The 27,658-nt window shown below is 39.2% G+C and overlaps 1 protein-coding gene across 2 annotated transcripts in view; it reads right to left on the bottom strand.

Annotated features, from left to right (window-relative positions):
• The window catches only part of PRRG1 (proline rich and Gla domain 1), a 134,821-nt gene extending 107,854 nt beyond the window's left edge, over window positions 1–26,967 (bottom strand). Inside the window, exon 1 of one of the 2 annotated variants that reach the window (XM_004000393.6) lies at window positions 26,838–26,967. The gene's annotated coding sequence lies outside the window, so the exon portion shown is untranslated. Of the gene's footprint in view, window positions 1–26,754 lie in introns of both variants that reach the window. The other variant, XM_019823724.3, reaches the window with a different exon arrangement.
• Window positions 26,968–27,658: the final 691 nt, after the last annotated feature.

Genomic DNA, 27,658 nt, shown 5'->3' with positions numbered 1-27,658 from the left:
GATTTGCATTCCCCTGATGATCAGTAATGTTGAGCATCTTTTCATTTATCTGTTGGTCATCTGGATGTCTTCTCTGGAAAAATGTCTATTCATGTCTTCTGCCCATTTTTCAATTGCATTATTCATTTTGGGGGGTGCTCAGTTTCATAAGCTCTTTATATATTTTGGATACTAAGCCTTCACTGGATAGGTCATTTGCAAATAGCTTCTCCCATTCCACAGGTGGCCTTTTAGTTTTGTTGATTGTTTCCTTTGCTCTGCAGAAGCTTTCTATTTTGACATAGTCCTAATAGTCTATTTTTGCTTTTGTTTCCCCTTCCTCAGGAGACAAATCTAGAAAGAAGTTGCTACAGCCAATGTCAAAGAAGTTATTGCCTGTGTTCTCTTCTAGGATTTTTATGGTTTCAGGTCTCACATTTAGGTCTTTCATCCATTTTGAATTTATTTTTCCGTATGGTACAAAAAAGTGGCCCAGTTTCATTCTTCTGCATGTTGCTGTCCAGTTTTCCCAACACCATTTGTTCAAGAGACAGTCTTTCTTGCATTGGATATTTTTTCTTTCCTGCTATGTTGGAAGATTAATTGGCCATATAGTTGTGGGTTCAGTTCTGAGTTTTCTATTCTGTTCCATTGATCTATGTGCCTATTTTTGTGCCAGGACCATACTGTTTAGATTACTACAGCTTTGAAATGTAACTTGAAGCCCAGAATTGTGATGCCTCCAGCTTTGCTTTTCTTTTTCAAGGTTGCTTTGGCTATTCAAGGGTCTTCTGTGGTTCCATACAAATTTTAGGATTGTTTGTTCTAGCTCTGTGAACAATGCTGTTGGTATTTGGATAGAGATTGCATTAAATATGTAGATTGCTTTGGGAAGTATAGACATTTTAACAATATTTGTTCTTCCAATCCATGAGCATGGAATACCTTCCCATTTGTTTGTGCCATCATCAATTTCTCTCATCAGTGTTTTATAGTTTTCAGAGTACAGGTCTTTTACCTCTTTGATTAGGTTTATTCCTAGATATATCTATCTTGTTTTTGGTGCAATTGTAAATGGGAGTGATTCTTTAATTTCCCTTTCTGCTGCTTTATTATTGGTGTATAGAAATGCAACAGATTTCTGTATGTTGATTTTGTATCCTGGGACTTTACTGAACTCATTTATTAGTTCTAGCAGTTCTTTGGTAGAATCTTTTGGGTTTTCTATATATATCCTACTCCCTTTTGTGTGGAAAACAAGAGGCTAGGACATCACAAGATTCAGTCTTACCAACACTCATTAAAGGAACACATGGTCTTGGTTTCTAAGAGATGATTTGGTAAAAATTTTTTTTTGCCCTGAAGAAAATATGATAGGTATGATAAACACAGAATCTATAGGATTCTCTCCATCCCCTGCACACATACACACAGAAAACAACTACAAAACCTGGTTATAGTAGAAAGAAAAACAATCTTAAGGTACTGGGAAGTGAACAAAAGCATACAGGCTCTCACAGGGAACTCATACTTGCTAGGAGGAATAGAGACAGGGAGCTAAACAAATAAATTTTCATCACCATGACTTTTAGCCTAGGGCTTAGTGCAGCACTTGGGGTGAGCAGCAGTTAGAGGGGGCACACATGGGGGGTAAAAGTCATTATTCAGGCCTAGGGAACCAGAAAAGTTGAGCTGGGAAAATGCTCAAGAAGTGGAGGAATCCCAGAATGAAGAGAGCTAGAGAGGGAACCCCCCAATTTTGTCTATCCACATCTTTAAACCGAACCTTGGACCATACTGGTGTAAAACAAATGCAAAGCAAAAGAACAAATTCTGAACTAAGACTACAGTTGCCACCCAGAAGGTGCAAGTGAATGAAAAGAAGCAGACAGACAGAGGGGAGATGGTATGCCTGTTAGTCTGGGACCAGGTGCAGCCCACAGCAGAAGTGAGTGAACACGTATTAAAACAAAACAAAACAAAACAAACAAAAAGTCATTCAGGCATTGATAACCAAATAAAAGGAATCCAAAAAATCATGAGCGTTGAAGAGAAACAGCCAAAGAGTAGATCCCTAAGTCCTGATTACCCACATCTCTGACTAAACCCTGAACAATGCTTGCACAGACTAGACTCCTAGCAGCCCATCCCAAAACAACAGATCTGAACAAAGACAAGAGCTACTGCACAAGAAAAAGTTAGCTGTTCAAACCTAGCCAGAAAAAAAAAAAAAAAAAAAAAAGACTAGCTGCTAAAACAAAGGAAATAATACTTATTTCGGGGAAAAAAAAACACGGTCCAGAATCTCATCACTTTAACATTCAATAATGAAGATATAATCCCAAAGTTCTCAGTATACAAAGAATCAAGAAAATATGCTATCAGGAGGAAAGAAAATCATTCTTGGCCAACTCAAAGATGAACTAGATGCTGGAATTAAAAGAGGAGAATGTTAAAGTGGCTATCATCAATGAAATACGAGGCGTATTTTTAATTCATAAAAACTTTACTTCCAGTTTCTGCTCTAGTAAAAACCTTAGAAGTCATAATTCCCATTCTTACAGCAAGAAAAAAGGTAAAAAAATGAAAATCAACAATTCCTCCTAGATCCATCAGGAGATTGAGGTCACAGGGCAAACCACTGCCCCCCAAATTATAGAAACAGACAGGCAGACACAGAAAATCCAACTCACCAAAGCAGAAGCCCAGAAACAGAAAAGTCCAGAACCAGTACCAGCATCATGGATTGCTGGAAGCTCAGTGTCCCAGTGTGAGAGTTAAAAACTCTAGGGACACCCCATCTTGGGGGACCTTCACAGTGTTGTGAATTTTACCTCCAGGGGCCCTACCAGGTTCCCACAATGAAGATCAGAGAAAAATTTCTTCAGGTTTCCAAGCAGGGGTGGGTAGGAGGAAAGTAGCCATTTTTTAACATGCCCAGAACATTTCTTCTTAACAAGACCTGCCCTCAAGAGACCCTAACCAATTCAATTTACCAGACACTAACCAATCCTGGGAAAGTAAAATACTCAAACTGGCTCAGAATAACCAAATACCCAGCTGGCTCTAACCCCCTCTAGCCTTCCACATGGATAAAGGGAAATACCCATTTCTAGCTCCCATTTAGCCTTCCTGTCTCACTCAATGAGAAGCACTTGTGAAGGTCACAGCCCAGGGGCAGAGGCTCACTGCAGGCCAGAGACCCAACTGTGGGATTACAGACACTTCCTCTCTTCCCACATCTTACCACATCAATATGACTCCTATATAATAACAGGGGAATACTGAAAAGAAATGGAAATAAATTCACATCTCAGACTTTATTTAAGAACAAGTCCCTAGGGGAACCCAAACACAACAGAAGAGTCAAAAACAAAGACAAGGGAAATTTTATCCTCTGATACCTACCACTACAACAAACACTAAACACAGCCTAACCTAACCTCTAGCCAGATAAAAATCAAACCTCACATTAAAAGCCTATTTACCTCAGTTCCTTTTACCCAGTACATCATGTCCATCTTTCAACAAAAAATTACAAATCATAATAAAATCAAACAAAAACAAAATGAAACAAAACCAGTCTGATGAGACAGAGAAAGCATCAGAACCATACTTAATTATGACAGAGATGTTGAAATGATCAATTCATGAAAACCCCGGCACAGAGAAACAATTGAGAAATTTTAGAACAAAAAAATATATAATTTCTGAAAAAAAAAATCTGTAGATTGAATTTACAGCCAAATGGACATGACAGAGGAGGTAAGTGAACTTAAAGACAGATCAAAAAAAAAAAATCACAAAAACTGAATAGGGAGGAAAAATGAAACAAAATGAACAGAAGCTCAGAAACCTGTTAGATGATATTAAACAGTCATAAATAAGTATAATTAAAATACCAGATGAAGAGGAGAAAAAACACATTTGAAGAAATAATGGACAAAAATTTCCCCAAAATGATGAAAGACAGAAATTCACAGATACAAGATACTAATTGAACACAAAACAGAAAAACACAGAGAAGCCCAAAGTATGTAATAAACCACTATTAGCCAAAGATAAAGAGCAAGCCTTGAAAGCAGCAAGAGAAAAATGACATATCAAAGTCAAGAGAACAATGATCCAACTAATGGTTGATTTATGAGAAACCATGAAGGAAAGACTGGAACATCATATTTAAAGTGGGAATAAATATTGGGTGGGAAAATGTTACCCCAGAATTCTGTATTTAGCAAAAATATCATTAAGGAATAAAAATGAAATAAAGATATTTCAGATAAAACTAAAAAGCATTTGTCACTGACAGATTGGCTCTATAAGAAGTGCATTTGTTGGCAGAATTGCACTGTAAGAAATACTAGAAATTATTTATATGGAAAGGAAATAATACCAGATGGAACCGAAATACTCAAAAATGAATAAAGAGCATCCAAAATGGTAAATGGCTGAGTAAATGAGTAAATGCAAAAGACTATTATTTTCCTCTACATTTCTTTATAAACCAAATAACTATTTAAAACTAAAACAGTGTCTTGTGTGGGTGTATGTAACAACTATAACAAAAAGGACAGGGATGTGGGCCTGTAACTTTTAAGATTTCTATGTTTTATTTCTGGTACATTAACTAATGTATTAAGTATTACATTAATTAAGTGGACTGTGAAAAGTTATGTCTGTACATTGTAATCCCTAGAGCAGCCACTACAAAAAAAAAAAAAGTACAAACAGTACAAAAAAAGAATAGCTCAAATATCAATAGAAAAAATAAAATAGAATTCTGAAAACATATTCAAATACTCTAAAGACAAAGAAGAGGAAGAGGGGAGGAAAAACAGAGATGTGTAGAAAATACAAAATAAAGGAGTAGGCCTAAGCCCGATCATGTCAGTAATTAAAGATTACCAAACTAAATGCTCCAGTGATTGTCAAAAGGCAAAAGTAAAACAAACCACACAAATATACACTGCTTACAAGACAATGATTCTAAATATAAATACACAGATTAAAAACATACCTCACAAAGAGTAAGCAAAAGGCTGGAATGACCATTAATATCACAAGACAAATTTCAAAGCCAAATGTATTACCAGAGATAAAGAAGGACTCTTCATAATGATAAAAGGGTCAGTTCAACAGGAAGGCATCATCTCAAATGGGTATGCATCCCATAACAAAATTTCAAATACATGTATTAAGAATCAAGAGAATTAAGGAGAGAAAGAGACAATTCCCCAGTCATAGTTGGGGACTTTAACCCCTATCTCAGGAACAGATTGAACTTGGGAGGGGGGGAAATCAACAAAGGCACAGAACTAAAGAACATTACTGGCCACTTTGACCTTGTGGATATTTATAGACCAATATACCCAATGGTGGCAGAGTACACATTCTTTTCGGGTTCACATGGTATACTTACCAGGAAAGACAATATTGTAGGTTATAAAACAAGTCTCAAATTAAAACAATGAAATCATACATAGTATGTTCTCTGACCACAATAAAATTATAAATTAGATTACAGTGTAGGGCACAGGACCACCCTTAGATTTGTGACTCACCAGAACTCAACAGGTTATACGCACAGCTAAGATTTATCACACCAAAGGGTACAAAATAAAAGCATCAGGAAAAAGACATGCAATAGGAAGAACCCAGAGAGGCCAGACATAAGCTGCTTACACATGCTTTTTCTCTAGTAGCAAAATACATAGACATGCGCAAAATATCTCTGTCCAAGGAAGGGCGGAAAGAGCATTTGAGTCAGCATTCATGGCTTCTACAGAGGGCTAGTCATGTAGGCATATCCTGCTATGCAACAGTCATGGTAACTGAAACCTGGGGCCCCAGTAATGAAACCAGGTACACATGATCAATCTGCATGTTTGTACAAAACAATTCAGACAAACAGGTACAGCACAGTCTATTGCTCCTGATGCACTAAACAAAATCAACCATTAAAATAAAAACATTCAAAGAACCACATTCCCAGGGGTTGACCAAGAATCAACCATGCTTCCAGGTTCCCTCAGAGACATGGAGTCAGCAACCAGACCCACTGTGTTAACATTTTTGTCACGTATGTCAATATGAAAACCAAGGAAACCCAACATATTTGAAAACGAAACAATAAAACTCAAAATAATCTTTGGATAAAGAAATAAATTACAAGAGAAATTGGGCAATATTTTGAACTAAGTGGTAATGAAAATACAGCATCAAAATCTGTGAAATGCAGTTAAAAGTGCTTAGAGGGAAATTCATACCTTTAAATGTCTCCATTAAAAAAAGCACTGCAAATACAGAAAAGTATTAGAGAAAAATTTCTAAAAATATATAGGTAGAAATTATCCTCCATAGTATCTTCTATTTTTTTTCAGAGCTAATGCCAGAATAGGAATGTTTTATAGATGCTTGCAGGGTAAAACATTTAGTTTCTTTGGAAAGCAAAATACTATAGACTGAAGAGGCCACAGGATCTACGAGCAGGAGGCAATTCCTGAGCAGGAACACGCCATTTAAAGTACACCACTATGAATACGCCCAAACACTGTGATTATGCTTTGTTTCCTAGCACACTGAGGGGTGTGTGGTGGCAGGGGGAGGCAGGCAGCTTCAGAATTTGTGTGGTCCTTCCAGTTGTATACATAAGACTTTCTGACGAGCAGATCTTGCTATTTTCCTTGGCCTGGCAATGTGAGGAAAGGGTAATTCCGTTAGAAAGCCCTGGCTTCTATCCACCTGCAAACTGGGGACCCCATTCTGCCCAGACACAAGTATGAGGCCCAAAGAGCACACCATGGTGCATAAAGCAGCTGAGTATTTATTTGCCAGTGAGAGTCCCAGTATGTCGCTTAGTCAAACATTCCCAAAGGAGCAATACGATGGCTGACAGGACCACAAGTATTACTACTACAGCTAGTAGGCTGGCTTGGCACACTTCAATAGATTCAGCAGGGAAACAGAAAATAAGCTCAAATGGATTCAGACAATTTATTACTTACATAGACAGCAAAAGCAAAACCAGTATGCTGTCAATTTCTCTAGTTCCCACAGGATGACATCAAACAGGAAGGGCCAGATGACACAGTCCAAGCGAATGTGTCATGCTGCTGTCAAGGAGGGACCTCGAAAATGAATCCAAGCAGTTTTATAAACTTACAAAGATACTTGAAGTTATACCGCACAGCATACAAGGTGGAAAGTCCTGCAACTCAGCTGAACCCAGAAGATGGGTGAGAAATGTCCTGATGGCAGTTTCCCACAAGATATGTTATGAGAAGCTGCCTATCACCGCTATCACCCCTCACTCTAAGAAGCATCATGGCATTTTGACAGGACTTAAGTCAGATTATGGTCAAGCACTGCCCCCGTGGCCTGAGGAAGACATGCAAGGCTGCCAAGGTGCAACACAGAGAAGCTTTTCTACAATATGCTGAACTTAACCTGCTTCTCTGTAAACCCAAAGTACTAGAATGATGTTCAATGCCAAGATTTCTGAAGCTCTTACTAACAGGAGACAGAGTATCTCACCTGGGGCTAAGTTAGTTAAAAGAAAGTCATGGTGAAGTAGGATGAGTGTGAATTTTTTAACAGAATATCCTCTGTCATCTACCTGTACAGACTAATGGAGTTAACCACTCCCTACACAAGCACCCTTGAAGCAGGGGGCCTATTTGTGGGAGGTATGTGCAGCCCACAATGAAGGAAGCACTATACCAGCTATACATGACTTCCCTAACTACTCACTCTTAGTCCTACAGATACTCTTAGGGTCTGGTAATACTCCCTGGAATTAATACTGCTGCTTCTGGTTAAGTAAGGTCATTCAAAGGTTAGGGTTCTGAAACAACCAGAAACATCTACTCCAGAGAGGGCTAGAACCTTAGGTTGTAAACAAACTTGTATCAGAGCTCTCTGAGATAGTGTGCCTTAGTCCTGGCTAACTGGAGAACCTACACCAAAATGAATTTTGGGGCTCCTCGGTCCACCTCTTGATTTTGGCTCAGGTATGGAGCCCCGTGTAAGGCTCAGCGCAGATCCTGCTTGGCAGAGACTGCTTCGGATTCTCTCTCTCCCTCTCTCTCTGCCCCTCCCCCTCCCCCTCTCATGCTTTTGTGTGTGTGTGTGTGTGTATGCGCATGTGCACTCTCTCTCAAAATAAATAAACTTTAAAAAAATGAATTTGAATTACATTTCTTTAAATACAGATATGAACAGATTATGAATGATCATACAGCAAGTAAGATTTACCTATGCCAAATGGAGGCTAGAAGTGCATTAACTTTTCATCATCTTAAAAGAATCCAGCATCTGGGTGGCTCAGTTAAGCTTCCAACTTCAGCTCAGGTCATGATCTCACGGTTCATGAGTTCGAGCCCCACATTGGGCTCTTTGCTGGCACTGTGGAGCCTGTTTGGGATTCCTTCTCCCTCTCTCTCTCTCTCTCTGCCCCTCCCCTACACGCTCTCTTTCTCTCAAAATAAATAATAAAAAAGTAAACTTAAAAAGAAAAAGAATCCATAGCTTCCATCAATATTACATAAGGAGTTAAACCTCTTTGGAGTAAAAAGGATGAAATATTCCTTATAAATTTCTAATATGACTATAGGAAGAGAATGCTGAAGTTTTCTTTGCCAACATTACACAAAGACATTTAACTTAATTCAAGCTGTTTGAAGATAATTCATATACTGTTTTAGGCGAATAGGTCCCACCCAGTGTGTGATGAAGGAGAAAAAAGAAGCAAAACCACATGCCATTGTAATAATGTAACAGGAAAAAAATAACACTATCAGTTGAAGTCCAGTAACTGTAGCACAAGAAGGAGAAACCATGGATAGGCCTAGAGAAGCAGGTAAGAGTTAATGGCACAATGTCACCGGGCAGGCCCTTTGTAAGGACTGGAAAGAAAAATAACTCACAAAACAACCAATGGTCTATTATCCAGCTAAGAAAGAAACGGACAATGGGAGAAAAATCCACACAAACCCTGGGAGACTTCTGTGCAAGTGAAAGCACAATGAAGATTCAAGATAACATAACTGTCCTCATTAAGGGCTATAGATAAAGAATGGGAGAAGCTAACTTAAAGTAACTTACCAAGTCATGTGACTCCTGTAGTCAATTAAATATTTGATGAAAAATTATGAACAGTTTAATCCCACGACTTGTATTTTAGGTAAAATTTGGAAAGAGTTTTGTTATAAATGGTAATCAGACTACATTCTCTCATACATTATGCTTGATAAAAGGAGGTAATGAAAAAGAGGCCCTTCTCCTGCCATCCCTGCTTGCATTAGCAAGGAGGAGAAGGTCAAAAGAGCACAGAAAAGCACCAAAAGACAAAAACTTCTTTGAAGGGCGTGATGCAGACTCCGGTTAGCCCCTTAATTTGGAGGCCCTAAGGCTAGAACCAGGACTGCTATTTCTCCTAAAGAAAGGCTAAGAGAACGCCTTCTGTCACATTCATGCTTTTACATTCAGGCTGCTTCTTACCCAGAGGTGTTTATTCTGAATACAGAGCTTCCTTCCCCTTTAACAATATGAGACACAAAGAAGAAGCAGATATATTTGTGGGGTAGTGGATGAAACGGAGAACAAAGGCAAAAGAAATGTAGATAAAATTAAATTTCCTTACAACTTGCATCCCATTGACAAATACTTCAGACAGGCAGAATAGGACATTCCTCACAGAACTCACAACTGCCTTAATGTTAATGCTTTGCTAGAGGCAAAAAAGCAACCTAGGTTTGACAGGATCCAGACCTCCAGGATCCTGTCTTCTTTAAAATATGAAAATCCTTTTGGAAACTTCCTTTATCTCTGCCTCTCCCAACTTAAAAGTATATAATCAATTGCTCCTCACATCCCAGTGCAGCTCTTTCTGCCCACGGGTCCTGTCCCTGTCTCCATGCTGTAATAAAACCACCTTTTTGCACCAAAAATGTCTCAAGAATAATTTCCTGACCATTCACTCCCAGAACCCCACCGTCACATCAGCGGGCTGGGGAAGAAGTTTTATTTAAGAATTTCAGGGGTGCCTGGATGACTCTGTCGGTTAAGCATCCGACTTCACTCAGGTCACACAGTTTGTGGCTTCAAGCCCCATGTCGGGCTCAGTGCTGACAGCTCAGAGCCTTGATCCTGCTTCAGATTCTCCCTCTCTGCCCCTGCCATGCTCGCTCATCCATTCATTCTCTCTCTCTCAAGATAAATAAGCGCTGAAAAAAATTTTTTGAAAAAAAAAAAAAAAGAATTTCAGTTTAAGGTAATCTATATGAGCCTGGATGATCAAGGAAAAATTCTGACTAGATACAGCTGTGGGAACTGTCAGTATGCAGAATGAAGGTGAAGTCATGGGAATGGATGGCATTATCCAGGGAAAAGGGCAGAGGTTAAGGAAGGAGTTTTAGGGACTGGATAAGAGATGCAGTAAGATGAAGTCAGTAAATGAAGCCTTCTGGAAGTAGAGTTCATCATATGATATCAATTACTTTTTGAGGGATCCAAAGGAAAAAAACACATCTTTACATCACCAGAAGGCTACTCTGACTTAAATACTTATACTTATCATCACCTGTTTTAACAGAAGACTACAGTGGATAATCTAATTAAATCAAAGACCATTTGAATGGATAATCTCATCAATACAACCAATATTTTTTTGGGGTGCCTACAGCATGCCTGCCACTGTGTTAAACACAGGGAGATTAGCCTTTCTAACTAATTTACATAGTACCCTTTCATTCATCTATTCAACATTCATTAACTACTTAATGCTTGCTAGACCATGGCTGATGCTTAAAAGGCACACATAGTAAGCATTCAATATATATTTTCTCTTCCTAAATACAATTTCACTGTGTACTCACGAAGTAAAACTGAGAATGGGAAGAGGCAGCCCAAAAGCATGCTTCATGCAATGGGGCCTCCTGGAAAAAGCTCCAACACTTAGTGCAAGGGAGACTTGGATTCGAATTCCAGCTCTACCACATATCCCAAAGTGACCGGGGGCACTTAACCTCTCTGAACTACAGTGTCCTCACTGTAAAATGGAGATAAATATCATATACCATACAGAGTAATAAAAATAATGAAAGTAACATATCTGGTACAGCACAGAAGGGTTACTGTCATTGCTGTTACTATTCTTGTTGTTATTAAGAAAGATAATCCATGTGGCCAGGAGTGGCTTATCATTATTATTATATTATTATTGTTATTATTATTATTAAAGAACAGAACACACATAGCCAAGAGTTGAGAGATGAGAAGAAAAAATAGTTCAGGAAATCTTCTGAATAATAAACTCAGTATACTCCTGTGAAAAACATAACTGCCATAAACAGGTTTGGGTTTCAGAGAAAAAATAAAATCTCACTCTACACAGGATTTGCCCCAGTCCCTTCCTGGTCTTCTGAGGATCCTGATACGAGATGTTAAAGGAGACTGGAGAATACCCACTACAGACGCAAGGAGTCCAGGAATATTCAGCATCCTGACTCCTGGTATTAGGAACCAGACAGAGACCAAGTAGATAAAGACAAAATAGATGCTCTGACCTCTAGCTCTAAGGCTGAGATTGTAGCAGAGAAGTGGCCCCAGCTAAATAGTTAAGAATTGAAATGCAAAAGAGGAACTCAAATAGAAAAAGCTGAAGCCAACTCAGAAAGGTTAGGCATACACAGCCTTTGAGAAAGTGAATAGTTGGATCTACAAGGGTGGATGGGGCGTTCTGAAAGCACTATGAAGGGCGGTGTCTATAAACTGGAGGCTTTGAGTACCTGTGGATGGGCAGATTCAAGTTAAAGACTGGTAGACCAGTAAAAGTGTTAGGAAAGAAGTAATAGTGTTAGGAAAGAAGTAATAAAATCTGAACTAGGACAAGAGCAGTGGGAATGGACTGGTCAACTTTGCAAAGGTCAGTTCTATAAACTGGGTAAACATTCATAGTTTAGACAATAAAATATACAGAAAATGGTAATAATAAATATTAACATCTACCATTAGCACTTTAAAGAAACTTTAAAATTCAAAGAACACATTGATTTTGCAATATAATTCATATCAATGCAACAAAAACATTTGGACACTGACATCTGAAGACTGTTTATGGGTCTAAAGAAACGTTTTCTTTAATGTTTATTTAATTTGAGAGAGACTGTGAGCGGGGGAGGGGCAGAGACAGAGGGAGAGAGAGAATCCCAAGCAGGACCTGCGCTGTCAGCACAGAGCCTGACAGAAGGGTGCAATCTCACGAACCACAAGATCCTGAGCCAAAATCAAGAGCTGGACACTCAACCAACTAAGCCACCCAGTGCCCCAAGAAAATATTTTTTACTTCCATATGTAATACTATTTTCTTGATAAATCCTAAGAAAAATGAGTGAGATACTGAAGCATGATAAAATTACATGGGAAAGTAAATGTATCCTTGCCAAAATCATTACTCTGGTCCCATGAGTAAGACTAACACAGAGAGAGAAACTAGAATATATTCCATTAACTTTTTTTTTTTTGCAGTGACAGCAAATTTTAAAGCTAGGCATATGTTTCTAACTTTGCCAGCTTTCTCCCTGAAGCAAACATGTCAGAGAGGATTATTGTGGTGAGTTAGTCATATGGATTTTTTTCTCTACAAAATTGGAATGCATAACATTAGAAACCAAACCACAAAGAACAAGCATACTAGAGACAGATTGTGGCAGATATGCAGAACACATAGTGCTCTGAATAACCAGGCTTTGCCACTCAAAAAGGAAGGGTTTAATTACCTAGGACTCCAGAAAATAACAAACACCTTCTAAGACACAATTTTGAAAGAAGAGAGAAAATAAAATATAAGAAATCTTACTCCAAGTCAGGGACATAAAAGATAACACATTTTCCTAAAGAAACCCCAGGTTCTAAATTCTGAGGCACTAAACCTAAGAAGTTCACATTGTCATTTAAATTATGACCCATTTAAATGCCCAGCCTTTCAAGAAAATAATGAGGGCTATCAAAAATTCATCATTAGTATCTGAATGAGCTTGAAAATAAGTATACCAATTATTACCACCCAATAATGGAGAAAGCAAAGCAACCATTGAGCATTTTTAAAAGCTTTGATTATCCCTGTCTTCTGGTACCTTATTTGATTCTCACTTCATTATGCTTAATAACATTCTTTTTTTCCTCAATAACATTCTTGAGTATTTAAACTTCTCTTTTATAAAAGGTAAAACTAGTATACATGCTCCTTACACAGCAAAGGTGTTCAGTAAAGGCTGAATTACAGTTTGACATATATTGCATAAAGCCATTTCTTTAGGACTCTAATAAAAGTCCACTTCTACTGACAATACTATTTCTATGGTTCCCAGGGTTTTCAGGATAACCAAATTACTATGTCATTGTGGAAAAGGTGTTACAACAGCAAGAAGCTGTCTTCTAAGCCCTGTGAACAGGGGGAATAAATTCAAAACAAAACACCTGAGTTATTACTTCCTGTCAAAAGCTCTGAAAAAAAGTTACCTTATTACTCCCCTACATACCTAAGTGAGCACACATACATGTACACATGTGCACCAATTTGTCCTTTCAATTTTACCTTACCAAAAAATTACCTATATATAATAACCTACAACTAAAAATGCAATGTGAGAAATTTTACAAGACTATCTTGCTAATATTTTATTCAAATACCATGTTCAATTTACTATATTGACGACAATATCCATTTTAAATATAAAGTAACTTGTTTCCTCCAAGCCCCAGTTCTGGAAAATGATATTTGGCAAAGGATAGTTTCCCATATCCTTCCTATTCCAGCAGAAAATCTATACAGATTACCTGAGGTATACAAAGCATACTGAGCAGTTGAAAATGGGCTGAACTAGAACCTTATTATTACTCCAAATACAGTCTATGGGGAAAAAAACATCAGCATCACATGAAACCTGGTTAAAAAAGCAGAATCTAGGATACATCCCAGACTTGCCAAATCAGAATCTACATTTTAACAAGATCTGTAAAGGATACACATTCACATCAATGTTTGAGAAGTATCAAACTAATGAATTTATCCCACAAACGTAATGATGAGCAAAAGGATATATATACACGAGCACCTGGGTGGCTCAGTCAGTTAAGTGTCCGATCCTCAGTTTCGGCTCAGGTCATGATCTCACTCTTTGTGAGATTGAGCCCCTACATCAGGCTCTGCCTTGACAGCGCAGAGCCTGCTTGGGATTCTTCTCTCTCTCCCCCATCTCTCTGCCCCTCCCACTCCTTCTCTCTCTTGCTTTCTCTCTCTCAAAATAAATAAATAAACTCAAAAAAAGATGTATATACAGATGATCCCATTTATATAAAGGTCGAAACAGGCAAAAACCAAACAAACCCACTAATATTACAGACAATTAAATGATAAAAGTCTCAAGAAAAGCAACAGGGAACTTCTAGTTTCCAGGCTGGCACATAAGGAGCTCAGAAGTCACAACTCTCTCTTAGTTAACAGGTAAAAAGTTGATCAAACTGAAAATCCAACACTTAAGTCCATCAGAGAAGTGAGATCACAGGGCAAACTGCTGCCCCCAAACTGGAAAGACAAGCAAATACAGAGTAAGAGAACCTAAACAAGCAGAAATCCAAAAGCAGAAATCTCAGAGGTAACCGTGCCAAGGTAGGACAACCTGAACTGTAAGTGATGAATTGTTGGAGGTGGCAGTATAGACAAGCAGGAGAGGTAAACTCTTCAGGTGGACCCAGTCATGGGGGGGGTGGGGGGGAGGCCACACTTTTGTGAGATTTACCTTCAGAAGCTAGACCTGGTTCCCACATTAAATAGTGAAGAAAAATTCCCTTGTGCTTCCAGGGCAGGGAGGGAAAAGGGAGTCTTTTTGAAATATGCCAGAGCACTCTGTTCTTCGTAACAAGGACTTCCCTCAGAAGACCCTATTTTACCAGAACCTAACAAGACTCAAACCTACTAGAGAGAGGAGAAATACACAACTCCAGCCCCCCCCCCCCGCCCCGCCCCCAGACATACCACCACCTAAGGGGGAAAAAATACTGAGAAGCACTGGTGAAGTTCACGGTACAAGCATTACAAGCTCACCAAACACTGAGACCAAATCACAGAACTATACACTTCCCCTACCCCCACACCTTACTACAACATTACTAAAGGCCTATTTACTATAGTTGCTTTTACCCAGTACATCATGTCTACCCTTCAACAAAAAATTGCAAGGCATATGAAAAGGCAAAACACAGTTTGAAGAGACTGAACAAACATCAGAACTAGAGTCAGATATGGCAGGAATGTTGGAAATTTCAGACCAGGAATTTTAAAATATTAGGATTAATATGCTATTTGTTTTAATAGAAAAAATAAGCAACATGTGGAGCGCCTGGGGGGCTCAGTCAGTTAAGCATCCAACTTCCGCTCAGGCCATGGTCTCGCAGTTTGTGAGTTCCAGCCCCGCGTCAGGCTCTGTGCTGACAGTGCAGAGCCCGGAGCCTGCTTTGGATTCTGTGTCCTCCCCTCCTCTCCCTGACCCTCTCATGCTCATGCTCTCTGTCTCTTGATAATAAACATTTTAAAAAAATTTTAAGCAACATGTAAGAATAGATGTAATATAACCAGAGAGATGAAACTGCTAAGAAAGAATTTTTAAAAATACTACCAATCAAAAATGCTGTAAAAGAAATAAAGAATGCCTTTGATGGATCATTAGTAGATTGGACATGGCTTAGAAACAATCTCTAAACTTGAAAATAGGAGAACAGAAATTTCCAAAACAGAAAAGGAAAGAGAAAAAAGACTGAAAAAAAAAAATCCAAGAACTGTGGCACAAGTACACAGGGTAATATATGCATAATGAGAATATCAGAAAGTGGAAGTAAAGACAGGAATAGAAGCAATATCTGAAGCAAGAATGACTGAGACTTTCTCCAGTAAATGTCAGATACCAAATCACAGATTCAGGAAGCTCAGAGAACACCAAGCAGGATAAATGTTAAAACAACAAACAAATAACATGTAGGCAATCATTGTCAAACTGCAAATATCAAAGATAAAAAATATTGAAAGAAGCGGGGGGGGGGGGGGAGGGGAAACACCTTGCCTCTAGAGGAGCACAGGTAAAAATTGCAACCAACTTTCTCTCAAGCACCACACAAGCAAGAGAGTAAAGTGAAATATTCATTAGTGTTGAGAGAAAAAACACACGCCAACACAATTTTGTACCCTGAAAAATTATTTTTCGAAAAGGAAGGAGAAATAAAGACTTTCTCAAACAAAAATTGAGGAAATTTTTTTGCCAAGTACATCTGCCTGGCAAGATATGTTAAAAGAAGTTTAGAGAGAAGGAAAATAATATAGGTCTGATATACATAAAGAAAAAAGAACATAAAAAAATAAAGTAAAACTAAAAAACTTTAATTTTTCTTATTCTGAATTGATCTAAAAGATGATGTGTTCAAAATAGCGACAATGCATTCAATTATGAGTGGTTATATATATAATATGCTTATGGAGAACTGATATGAATGACAACAATGATACAGGCATGGGAAAGATAAATTTGGAATATTCTGTTATTATAAGGTACTTGAATTACCCATGAAGTGGCACAGTATTATTCAAAAGTAGAATTGGAGTAGTTGGAAATATGCATTTTGCAAATGCTAGGGCAACCACTAAAAAAATCTTTTAAAGAGCATAATTAATATGCAAGGAAATGAGAGAAAATGGAATCATAAAATGCTCAATTAAAACCACAACAAAAGATACTGGGGTGCCTGGGTGGCTCAGTTGGTTAAGCATCCAACTACTGATTTTGGTTCAGGTCATGATCTCACTGTTCGGGGGTTGGAACCCTATATTGGGCTCCACGCTGACAATGTGGAAAGTGCTTGGGATTTTTCTCTCTCTCCCCCTCCCGCCCTCTCAAAAACAAACTTTAAAAAAAAAAAACACAAAAGGCAAAAAAAAATGTGGAAGATAAAAACAAAGAACAAGGGCAACAAATACAAACCAGTAACAATACAGTAGATATGAATCCAACAATGATCTAAATATACCAATTAAAAGAGAATGTCAGAGTGGATAAAAAACAAAACCCAATTAAATGCTGTCTATAAGAAAACCATTTTAACTACAAAGAGACATATTGATTAGAAGTAAAGGGATGGTTATATTAACTAGAATTTAAATAAAAATTTGAAAATAAATAAATAAAAGCAAAGGGACAGAGAAAGATATACCATGCTATCAACCAATCAAAAGAAAGCAGGAGTAGCTTATGTGAATTTCAGATACAGTAGACTCAGGGCAAAGAAAGTTATCAGAGATCAAGAGGATCATTACATAATGATAAAGGGGTCAATTCTCCAAAAAGACAAAACAATCCTTAATGTGTATGCACATAACAATGGGATGTCAAACTATATGAGGCAAAAACTGACACAACTGTAAGGAGAAATAGAATAATCTCCTATTATAGTTGCAGACTTCAATACCCTTCTAACAGAAATGGACACACTAGGCAGGCAAAAATTCAGTAAGTACATAGTTGAACTCAACAGCACTATCAATCAATTGGATATAATTAATATCTACAGACTACTTCATCCAACAGCAGCAGAATTCATGTTTTTCTCCAGTTCAATGGAATATGCACCAAGACAGACCACATCCTATGAGATTAAAAATACCTTAACAAATTTAAAATAATAGAAATCATTCAATGTCTATTCTCAGACTACAATGGAATTAAACTAGAAATCAATAACGGTAAGATAACTGAAAAAATTTCAAAATACAAAGCAGTTAAGCAACTTACTTCTAAATAACACACGGATCAAAGAACTCTCAAGAGAAATTAACAATATTTTTAACTAAATGAAAATGAAAATACCACTTATCAAATACTGTGAGATGCAGTGAAAGGAGTGCTTAGAGGGAAATTTACAGCATTGAATATATATATTAGAAAAAAAGTTCTAAAATCAACCATCTAAGCTTCCACCTGAGAAAACTAGAAAAAGGGCAAATTAAAAGCAAAAAGATAATAATAAAAATTAGATAGCAATTAAATGGAAAACAAGAAATCAATAGAGAAAAAAAACAAAACCAAAACCTGATTCTCTGAAAAGATAAAATCAATAAACCACTAGCCAGGCTAAGAGAAGACACAAATTACAGTATCAAAAATGAAAGAAGAGACATCACTACAGATCACATGGACATTAAAAAGTTAATAAAGGGTTACTATGAACAAATCTATGTCTACGAATGTGCTAACCTATACGAATTGAATGGATTCCTTACAAGATACAATCTGCCAAAACTCACCCAAGGAAAAAATAGACAATATGAACAGGCCTATATCTATTTAAAAAAAATGAATCCATAATTAATAACCTTCCAAAACAGAGAGCAGTAAGACCAGATGGACTCATCTGTGAATTCTATCAAACACTCAAGGAAACATTATACCAATTCTCTACAACCTCTTCCAGAAGACAGAAACCAAGAGAATATTCCTTTCTCATGAGGCCAGAATTACCCTAATACCAAAACCAGGCAAAGACATTACAAGAAAACTATAGACCAATATCACTCATGAATATATCATGCAAAAATAACAAAATATTAGCAAATAAAATCCAACGGTGTATAAAAAGAATTACAGAGGCATCTAGGTGGCTCAGTTGGTTAAGTGTCCAACTTGATTTCAGCTCAGGTCATGATCTCACTATCATGAGATCAAGCCTTGTGTTGGGCTCTGCACTGACAGCCCAGAACCTACTTGGGATTCTCTCTCCCCCTCTCTCTGGTCCTCCCTCACTCTCACTGTCTCAAAATAAATAAATAAACTTAAAAAATTTTTTAATTAAAATAAAACAAAAAATGGTTTGACTTACTTTAAAAAAAAAAATTATACACCATGACCAAGTGAGATTTATCTCAGGTATGCATGGTTGTTTCAACAAAGACTAATTAATGTAATCCATTACATCAACATGCTAAAACAGAAAAATCATATGATTATACCAATAGATGCCAAAAAAGTATTTGACAAAATTTAGATCCCATTCATGGTTAAAACAAAGAAACAAAAATAACCTCTCAGTAAATAGAGGTTCTCAACTTGTTAAGAACACCTTAACAAAAAACATACACATGACATCATACCTAATAGTGAAAAACTCAAAATTTTCCCACTATCAGGAACAAGACAATAATGTCCCTCTCACCACTCCTTTTCAACACCATACTGGAAGTCCTAACTAACGCAATAAGAAAAGTAAATAAAAGTTACACAGATAGGGAAATAAATCAAACGGTCTTTGTTCCCAGATGACATTCTCATCAATATAGAAAATCCGGAAGAATCAACAAAAAATTCCTGGAACTAATAAGAAATTATAGCAATGTTGGATAAGATTAATATATAAAAATTAATCAGTTTCCTATATACATCAATAAGTCAGTGGAATTTGAAATTAAAAATACACTACCATTTACACCAGCACCCTTAAAATGAGTTATGTATAAACCTAACAAAGTATGTACAGAATCTTTAAGGAAAACTTCAAAACTGTGATGAAAGATATCAAAGAAGAACTACATAAATGGAGAAATATTTCATGTTCATGGATAGAAGGACTCAGTATTGTTGAGATGTCAGCTCTTTCCAAATTGACCAATAGTTTCAACATAATCCTAATCAAAATCTAACAAGTTATTTTGTGGATAATTACAATCCTACTCCAATATTTATATGGATAGGCAAAAGACCTAGAACAGCCAACTCAATATTAAAGGAGAATAAAGTCACAAGACTGACACTACCTTATATTTACAGATTAAAAGGTACAGTAATCAAGACTGTGGTATTGGTAAAGAATACTAAGACATGAATGGAATAGAAAAGAGAGCCCAGAAATAGACCCAGACAAATACAGTCAACTGTTGACAAAGGAGTAAAGGCAATACAATGGAACAGACAGTCCTTTCACCAAATGACCTGGAACAACTGGACATCCACTTACGCACACACAAAAAAGAATCTAAACGCAGACTTTCCACCCTTCCCAAAATTTAACTCAAAATGGATCATAGACTAAATGTAAAATGCAAAACTATAAAACTCCTAGAAGATAACACAGAAGAAAACCTAATTGACCTTGGGTATGGTGATGACTTTTAAATACAACACTAAAGGCATGATCTGTGGGAAGAAGTCATTGATAAGTTGGATTTCATTAAAATTAGAAATTTCTGCTCTGTGAGAGGCAATGTCAAGAGGACAAGGCACAGACTGAGAGAAAAGATTTCCAAAATAGACATGTGATGGAGCATTACCCAAAGAACTCCTAAAACAATAAGAAAATGAACAACCTGATTAAAAAATGGGCAAGGGACCTAAAAAGAAACCTCATCAAAGAAGATAAACAGCAAGTAAACATATTAAAAGATGTCCAATAGGGCGCCTGGGTGGCTCTGTCGGTTAAGCATCCGACTTTGGCTCAGGTCATGATCTCACAGTTTATGAGTTTGAGCCCCACGTCCAGCTCTGGGCTGATGGCTTGGAGTCTGGAGCCTGCTTTGGATTCTGTTTCTCCCCTACTCAAGCTCTGTCTCTGTCTCTCTCACAAAAATAAATAAACATTAAAAAAAAATTTAAAAAAAGAAAAGATATTCAATACCATATGTCATTAGTGAATTTCAAATGAAAACAATGAGATACCCCTACACACTTATCTGAATGGCTAAAATCCAAAACACTGACAAAACTAAATGCCGGTAGAAATGTGGAGCAACAGGAATTCTCATTGTGAGGGAGAATGCAAAATGGTACAGCCATTTTGAAATACAGTCCGGCTGTTTCTTACAAAAGCAAACATACTGTTAAAATAGGATCCAGCAATTGTCCTCCATAGTATTTACCCAAAGGAGTTAAAAACTCATGTCCACACAAAAACCTGCACACAGATGTTTAGAGCATCTTTATTCACAATTGCCAAAGCCTGGGAGGAACCAAGATGTCTTTCAATAGATTGATGGATAAATAAATTGTGGTGCATCCTGACACTGGAATGTGAATCAGCACTAAAAAGAAATGAGCTATCGAGCCATGCAAAGACATGGAGAAACCTTAATTACATACTACTAAGTGAAAGAAGCCAATAGGAAAAGGCTACATACTATGATTCCAACTATATGACATTATGGAAAACGCAAAACTATGGAGACAGTAAAAAGATCAGCGGTTGCCTGGGGACAGGAGAGGCTGGGGCAGGTGGTGGGGGGGGGGGCAGGAGGTGAGGTAGTGAGGTAGATAAACAGAATACAGAATTGTTTTAGGGCAGTGAAACTATTCTGTATGATACCACAGTACATACAGTCATTAAACATTTGTTCAAACCCACAGAGTGTAAAACACTGCGAGTAAACCTTAATTTAAACTATGGAATTCAGATGATAAAAATGTGTCAAAGCGAGAATGGGGTGCCTGGGTGGTTCAGTCAGTTAAGCACCCAAATCTTGATTTCTGCTCAGGTCAGGATCCCAGAGTCATGGGATCCAGCCCTGCATGGGGGCTCCATGATGAGCTTAAAATTCTTTCTCTTTCTTTCTTTCTTTCTTTCTTTCTTTCTTTCTTTCTTTCTTTCTTTCTTTCTTTCTCTTTCTCTCTTTCTCTCTCTCTCTCTCTCTCTCTCTCTCTCTCTCCCTCTCTCCCCCCCCTAAAATAAAAAACAAAATGTGTCAATGTAAGTTCATCAATTGTAACAAATGTACCTCTGTGTTGCAGGATGTTGATGTGGAGGAGGTTGTTTGTGTCTAGGGACAGGGGGTATATAGGAACTCTCTGTATGTTATGCTTAATTTTGCTGTGAACCTAAAGTCCTCTAAAAGTAGTTCATTAATATTTTTTAAAGCAAAAAAATGCAAAATGATTTTTCCTTGTAATGATTTGATCCATTCCCAGAGCTTCCTGTCTACACATACCTCTCTCCTGAATTCCACCCACATATCAAAGTCATCTTGAACTCAGCATGCACAGTACTGAACTTTTTATTCATTTATTTATTTTAGATAAAGCACACTCAGGAGCAAGGGAAAGGGGCAGAGGGATGGAGAGGGGGAAAGGGAGGGAGGGAGGGAGGGAGGGGGGAGGGAGGCAGGGGAGAGGATGGGGAGGGCAAGGGCGAGGGCAAATCTCAAGCAGGCTCCATATTCAGCACAGAGCCAACAAGGGACTCAATCCCACAACCCTGGGATTATGACCTGAGCCAAAATCAAGAGGCACTCAACCCAGTGAGTCACCCAGGTGCCTCCATACTGAATTCCTGATCCTCCTTCTCTCAAAGTTTCTCCTCCTACAATCTTCCACATCTCACTAAATGGCTACTCCATCCTTCCAATTGCTCAGATCAAAATCTTGGACTCATCTTTTGTCACATTCCCCTTCCAATTTTACTTACAATTAAGTGAGCATTATTGTGATTATTGCGACACTGATGTTTGAGAACCACTGTGTTAAGCCACCTGTTTTAGATAATAGGAGGGATCTACAAATACAGAACTAGAGTTTGAACAGTGTAGGAGATGTCAATACAACCACATTTTAAAAAAATGTTTAATGTTTTATTTGTAAGAGAGAGAAAGAGACAAAGTGTGAGTGGGGGAGGGACAGAGAGACAGGGAGACACAGAATCCAAAGCAGGATCCAGGCTCTGAGCTGTCAGCACAGAGCCCGACGCAGGGCTTGAATTCCACAAACTGCAAAATCATGACCTGAGCTGAGGTCGGACTCCTAACCAACTGAGTCACCCAAGTGCCCCAATACAATCACATTTTGGAATTAACTGCTACTGAAATTATATTCCTCATAAGAAATGGCAATTACAAATAACAATAGTACGTGGGGCACCTGGGTGGCTCAGTCAGTTAAGCATCGACTTCAGCTCAGGCTCAGGTCATGATCTCACTGTTAGTGTGTTCAAACCCTGCATAGGGCTCTGTCCTGACAGTTCAGAGCCTGGAGCCTGCTTCAGATTCTGTGTCTCCCTCTGTCTCTCTGACCCTCCCCCACTCACACTCCATTTCAATCTCTCAAAAATAAATAAACATTGAAAAAAATTTTAAAAAAACAAATAACAATAGTACCATTTTTAGGGCAATTAGTATGTGTTAAACATTATAAACTGTAATATTCCTGACCTCACTTACCATGTAAATATTATAACCATTATTTTTATAAATGAAGAAACTGGCAAAGAAGTTTAACAAATGCCTCCATATTCCATGCCCTTGATGATCATATTGTATCCTGCACAGAGTGGGAAAGAGAGTCTTGGACAGACCCTAAGAAGATGGCTTAGTGGAAGTGGCTGGGGTTGTCTCGACAAAGAATGAGAGGAAAAAAATAGAAATATGAAGAGGAACTCTAGGTGAAGAAAGTTTAAGAAGGAAGACTTGGGGCTCCTGGGTAGCTCAGTCAGTTAAGTGACTGACTTAATTTGGGCTTAGGTCATGACCTCACAGTTTGTGGGATGGACCCCAAGTAGGGCACGGAGCCCACTTGCAATTCTCTCTCTCCCTCTCTCTCTCTGCCCCTCCCCCTGCTCAAAAACTCTCTCAAAATAAATAAATAAACTTAAAAAAAAAAAAAAGGAAGCCTTAACCACATTGGTTTGGAGTATCTTTTTCAGTAAGTGAGTCTAAAGGCCAAAAAGGATGTATGTAGAACTTTGTTTATTTTTGAGAAAGAGAGCTCATGCGCACATACATGAGTGTGAGCAGGAGATGGGCAGAGGGGAGGGAGAGAGAGAATCCCCAGCAGGCTCCACACCTGCCTAACCAGCTGAGCTACCCAGGAGCACCCCCCAATCTTTTTTGGCAGAGCTTTTTTTTAATGTTTATTTATTTTTGAGAGAGAGAAGGAGGGGCAAAGAGAGAAGGAAAGAGAATCCCAAGCACTGATAGCGCAGAGCCCGATGTGGGGCTCCAACTGAAGAAACATGAGATCATGACCTGATCCAAAATCAAGAGTCGGTAGCTTAACCGACTGAGCCACCCAGGTGCCCCTGTAGAACTTCTTTTAAAAAGTTTCATGGACTCTACTCATCCTCTCTGAGACCCAAGGTTTTCTCATAAAAACCAGGTACTAACTTGAAGTGTTTGGGGGTGAACAATGGTTAACATTATTATTTTTTTTTAAGTGACAGAAAGAAAAACTTCACATTTAGATCAAGAGGGAACAAAATGAAAGGAGTAAAATAGAAGTCAGTTATCCGCTTTGCTGGGATGAGACAGACTAACCAAGTAGCCCATCTTGACTCATTTTCAGCCTCGTGTCAATTCTACTCACTTCTAAACTGAGTGATCATTTTGTTCATGATATTGTCTCCAGTCAGTAAATCCACTGAGGAGATGAAAGCTAGGTAGGGGGTGATGAGCTTGAGTGGTAGGGAGCAAAGGGAAGATAATTCCTTTCAAGAGCCAAAGGTGACTGTAAAGACAATGATGATGGTAGACTTAAGACAGATGTCAAAAACAGGCTGCAGAAATAGTGGGGCCAAGCCTATTGAGGGTACTACAACATGAAGAGGCCCATTAGCCAAATGTTCAAACCACCTTAAGATTTATAAGTATTCCTTCTAAACACAACTGATTAGACTCTCTAATTGGTCTAATAGGTAGTTTCTTTAGTTACATTATTAGCCTTCAGAGGATACCATCTGGCCAGCTTGATTCACTTGCAAATTCCTAAATTACAGCAGTACCCAGTTACTGTCTTTCTACAAGAGATTAATCTTCAGTTTTATGTTGGACTTTTCACTAGTTTCAGTATCAGAAGCTGACCTGTTTTAAATTTTGCCCTTTTCTGATGCCTATTTTGCCTATATTTGCAAAGCTTTTCCACCTCTTTTAGAAGGATAAACCAGACTAATAAATGGGGACTTACTGCCACACTTTTTCTTATCCACATTCCAAATAATGTCGTTCAATTACATATAATTTCAGTATTCCGCATTTCTTTTATTATCCCATTAACTTTACACAATATGAATTATCTTCTAACAGCATTTATTAACATCTACATGTAAGTGCATTTATTAGGAACTTAATACATACCCAGAAGCCCTAGGTTTTGGGGTAGCACAGAAGACTGAGGTTCTAGTTCCAAGAGAGAAATAAGACCAGTGGTATTAGTTTAACAGAAAAGAAGGCGATTAATTCATTCTGGGAGAGTTTGCAAATTTTTCCAAGAAAAATTTGGGCTGAGTCTGAAAGGATGAACAAGGGTTCATTAAGCACTGGAAAAGGAGAAGGTATCCGTAACACCTCCCTCCCCCAAATTGGTAATGTTCATGGAATTTAACTTAAACAGGAAAAGAAAGAGTAAAATGACAACACATGAAGAAATCCTGTTCACTTTGGGGGTGGGGGTGCCTTTAAACACTTTAGATCTGAAAGTTAAATGTTTATAAAACAGGATTCACAATCAAGGGAAAGGGGTGGAGGAGGAAGAAGTTGTTTGTTTTGTTGTATTAAGTTAAACAGATGAGTAAAAAAATCAACATTTATGCTTGAAAACACACATACTACTTTTCATAAAGACTCTAATTTTGCAAATGAAAGCCCTGGAACCTTATCCAATATTACAGTATTTGCCCTAGTGTTTTATATTCTCAATATCATTTGTAAGGGTTCTAAAGTGAGTCTATCCAAGAACTTGGCAACACCTCCACACACACACATCCAATAATTCCCTCTTGATTGAAACAATCAACAGCACCCTAATCTCCTCACTTCCCCTGACTTGCACACCTTCACATCCTTCAAAGTCTGGCTTTATTTATACTATGACTACCAGAAGGCATTAATTTAGCTCTAAGTTTTGACACTCCACCTCTTCACCCTTTCGTTCAATTATTTCCTCTTCGATTTCATTAGTTTCGTTTTTCTCCTTCTGAAGGGACACTTAGAAAATACATCAACAGCACAGTTACAAAACCAACGGCTGCAGCCAGAGTCCGAACACACACTGATTTCCAACCATATCCCTCTTGAGGCTGTTCTTACCACTGATCAAAATCAGCGGACCAGGAAGAAGGAAAAAGCTGAGGCAGGAAGGTTGTTCCCTTCCTTCCACTCCCTCCACGCCGGCCCCCGCCCCCGTCCCCCAGGACCACACCGCGACCTCGTACGCGCCCCCCTCCCACTGACCCGCCCCCGCTGTCACCCGCCACTGCCTAGAAAACAGTCATAGCCTTTGTTAAAAAGTCCATGAGCACAATGTACCAGAAGACGGACACATTCCCGGAGGCGGGGTGAAGGAAAGTCACACGAACGCCACGCCCTCCTTGGCACTAGCCAGGGGCGAGAGCCTACCTTCCCCAAATCCTCTCCCCCCAAACCAGGAACGTTCCTGGCAACTCCGCACTCTGAGAGGCGGGGCGGGGGAAGGGATGGGCCCGGGACGCCGCTCAGGGGCACCCAGAAGGGGATACTGAACTTGAAGCTGGGACACCCTCCAGCGCCCTTGGCGAGCCTCCCGGTCCTGCCAAGCCTGAGTAAGGACTTCAGTCTCTAGAGCCCTTCCCTCCTATTTTTCTCCTCACACAAACCCTCACCCACTCCCGCCACCACGTACTCCGCTCCCCACGCGGCCGGAGCTGGACACTCTTAGGCAGCGCGGCCAACTCCCCCTGCCTCACGTCCGGCCAATTTCTCTTCCCGGGACCGAAGATTCCCCGGGCACTCACCCGCACACTCCCCGAACCTTGCCGGGATGTTCGGCGCGAACCTGGTTCCCCAGCCACAATCCCGGCGCCAACACCTCACTTACCGCGCGCTCCGCGCCGCTACTCTGCGCTCTGCGAGCCTCCAGCCGCGCCTGCGCGCTCCCACTGCTGCCGAACCTAGCAGGAACCAGGAGCCGAAGGGAATGGTGGTGGGAGGTGGCGAGGGCGGGGCCCGGGCCGGGTTAGGAGAGGAGAGGCGTGGCCAGGCGGGGTGGGAAACCGAGGGGCGGAGCCGCGGCTGCCTGGGTCCGGAAAACCGAGGGCTCCGGGCACTGGGCTGGAGTTTTCCACTCTTGAGGTCTGTTTATAACACAGGCAGAGAAGTTGTCGAGTCCTCTCGGTGCACCCCCACACTCATCCTCAAGAAAGCCCGTTTGGCGCGAGGCGAAGCTAGTCAGTCCCCGGGGGCCACCACGCCTCTCCCTGGAGCCACCTTGGATCCTTCCTAGCTAGCCTTTTACCCTTTTGCACGCCTATCTCCCCACATATTATCCGCCCTCCAGAGGTGAGGAATTTAGGGATATCTCATGCACAGACCTCCTGTGCAGTGTATCCTCGTTAACGTGACTCTGCTGTGTGCCAGCCCAGAATGTAGTGGGTGATTATCCAACTAGAGACAGCTGTTAAAGCTCAGCCCTTTCCCTGAGAACTGTTGCTGCTGTTTCTGCACTTTCGGTGACAATAATCCGCTTTTTCTTAAAAAGAGAGTTGAATAAGCCTACCCAAATATCTTGGGAAGAAGAACACGGGTTCTCAAATAAGACGCATCTTTGACCCTACTTTTTAGGTAGCACCTTAGAATTTGAGCCTTCTAAAAGCCTGTCTGAGAAACAGAATTTTCGGCCTGTGTTGTTGTGTGGACTTT

The sequence above is a fragment of the Felis catus genome, chromosome X (assembly GCF_018350175.1).
Source record: "Felis catus isolate Fca126 chromosome X, F.catus_Fca126_mat1.0, whole genome shotgun sequence".
Classification (NCBI taxonomy): domain Eukaryota; kingdom Metazoa; phylum Chordata; class Mammalia; order Carnivora; family Felidae; genus Felis; species Felis catus.
The sequence above is the reverse complement of the archived record's forward strand: the minus strand, read 5'-3'. Positions and strand labels throughout refer to the sequence as shown.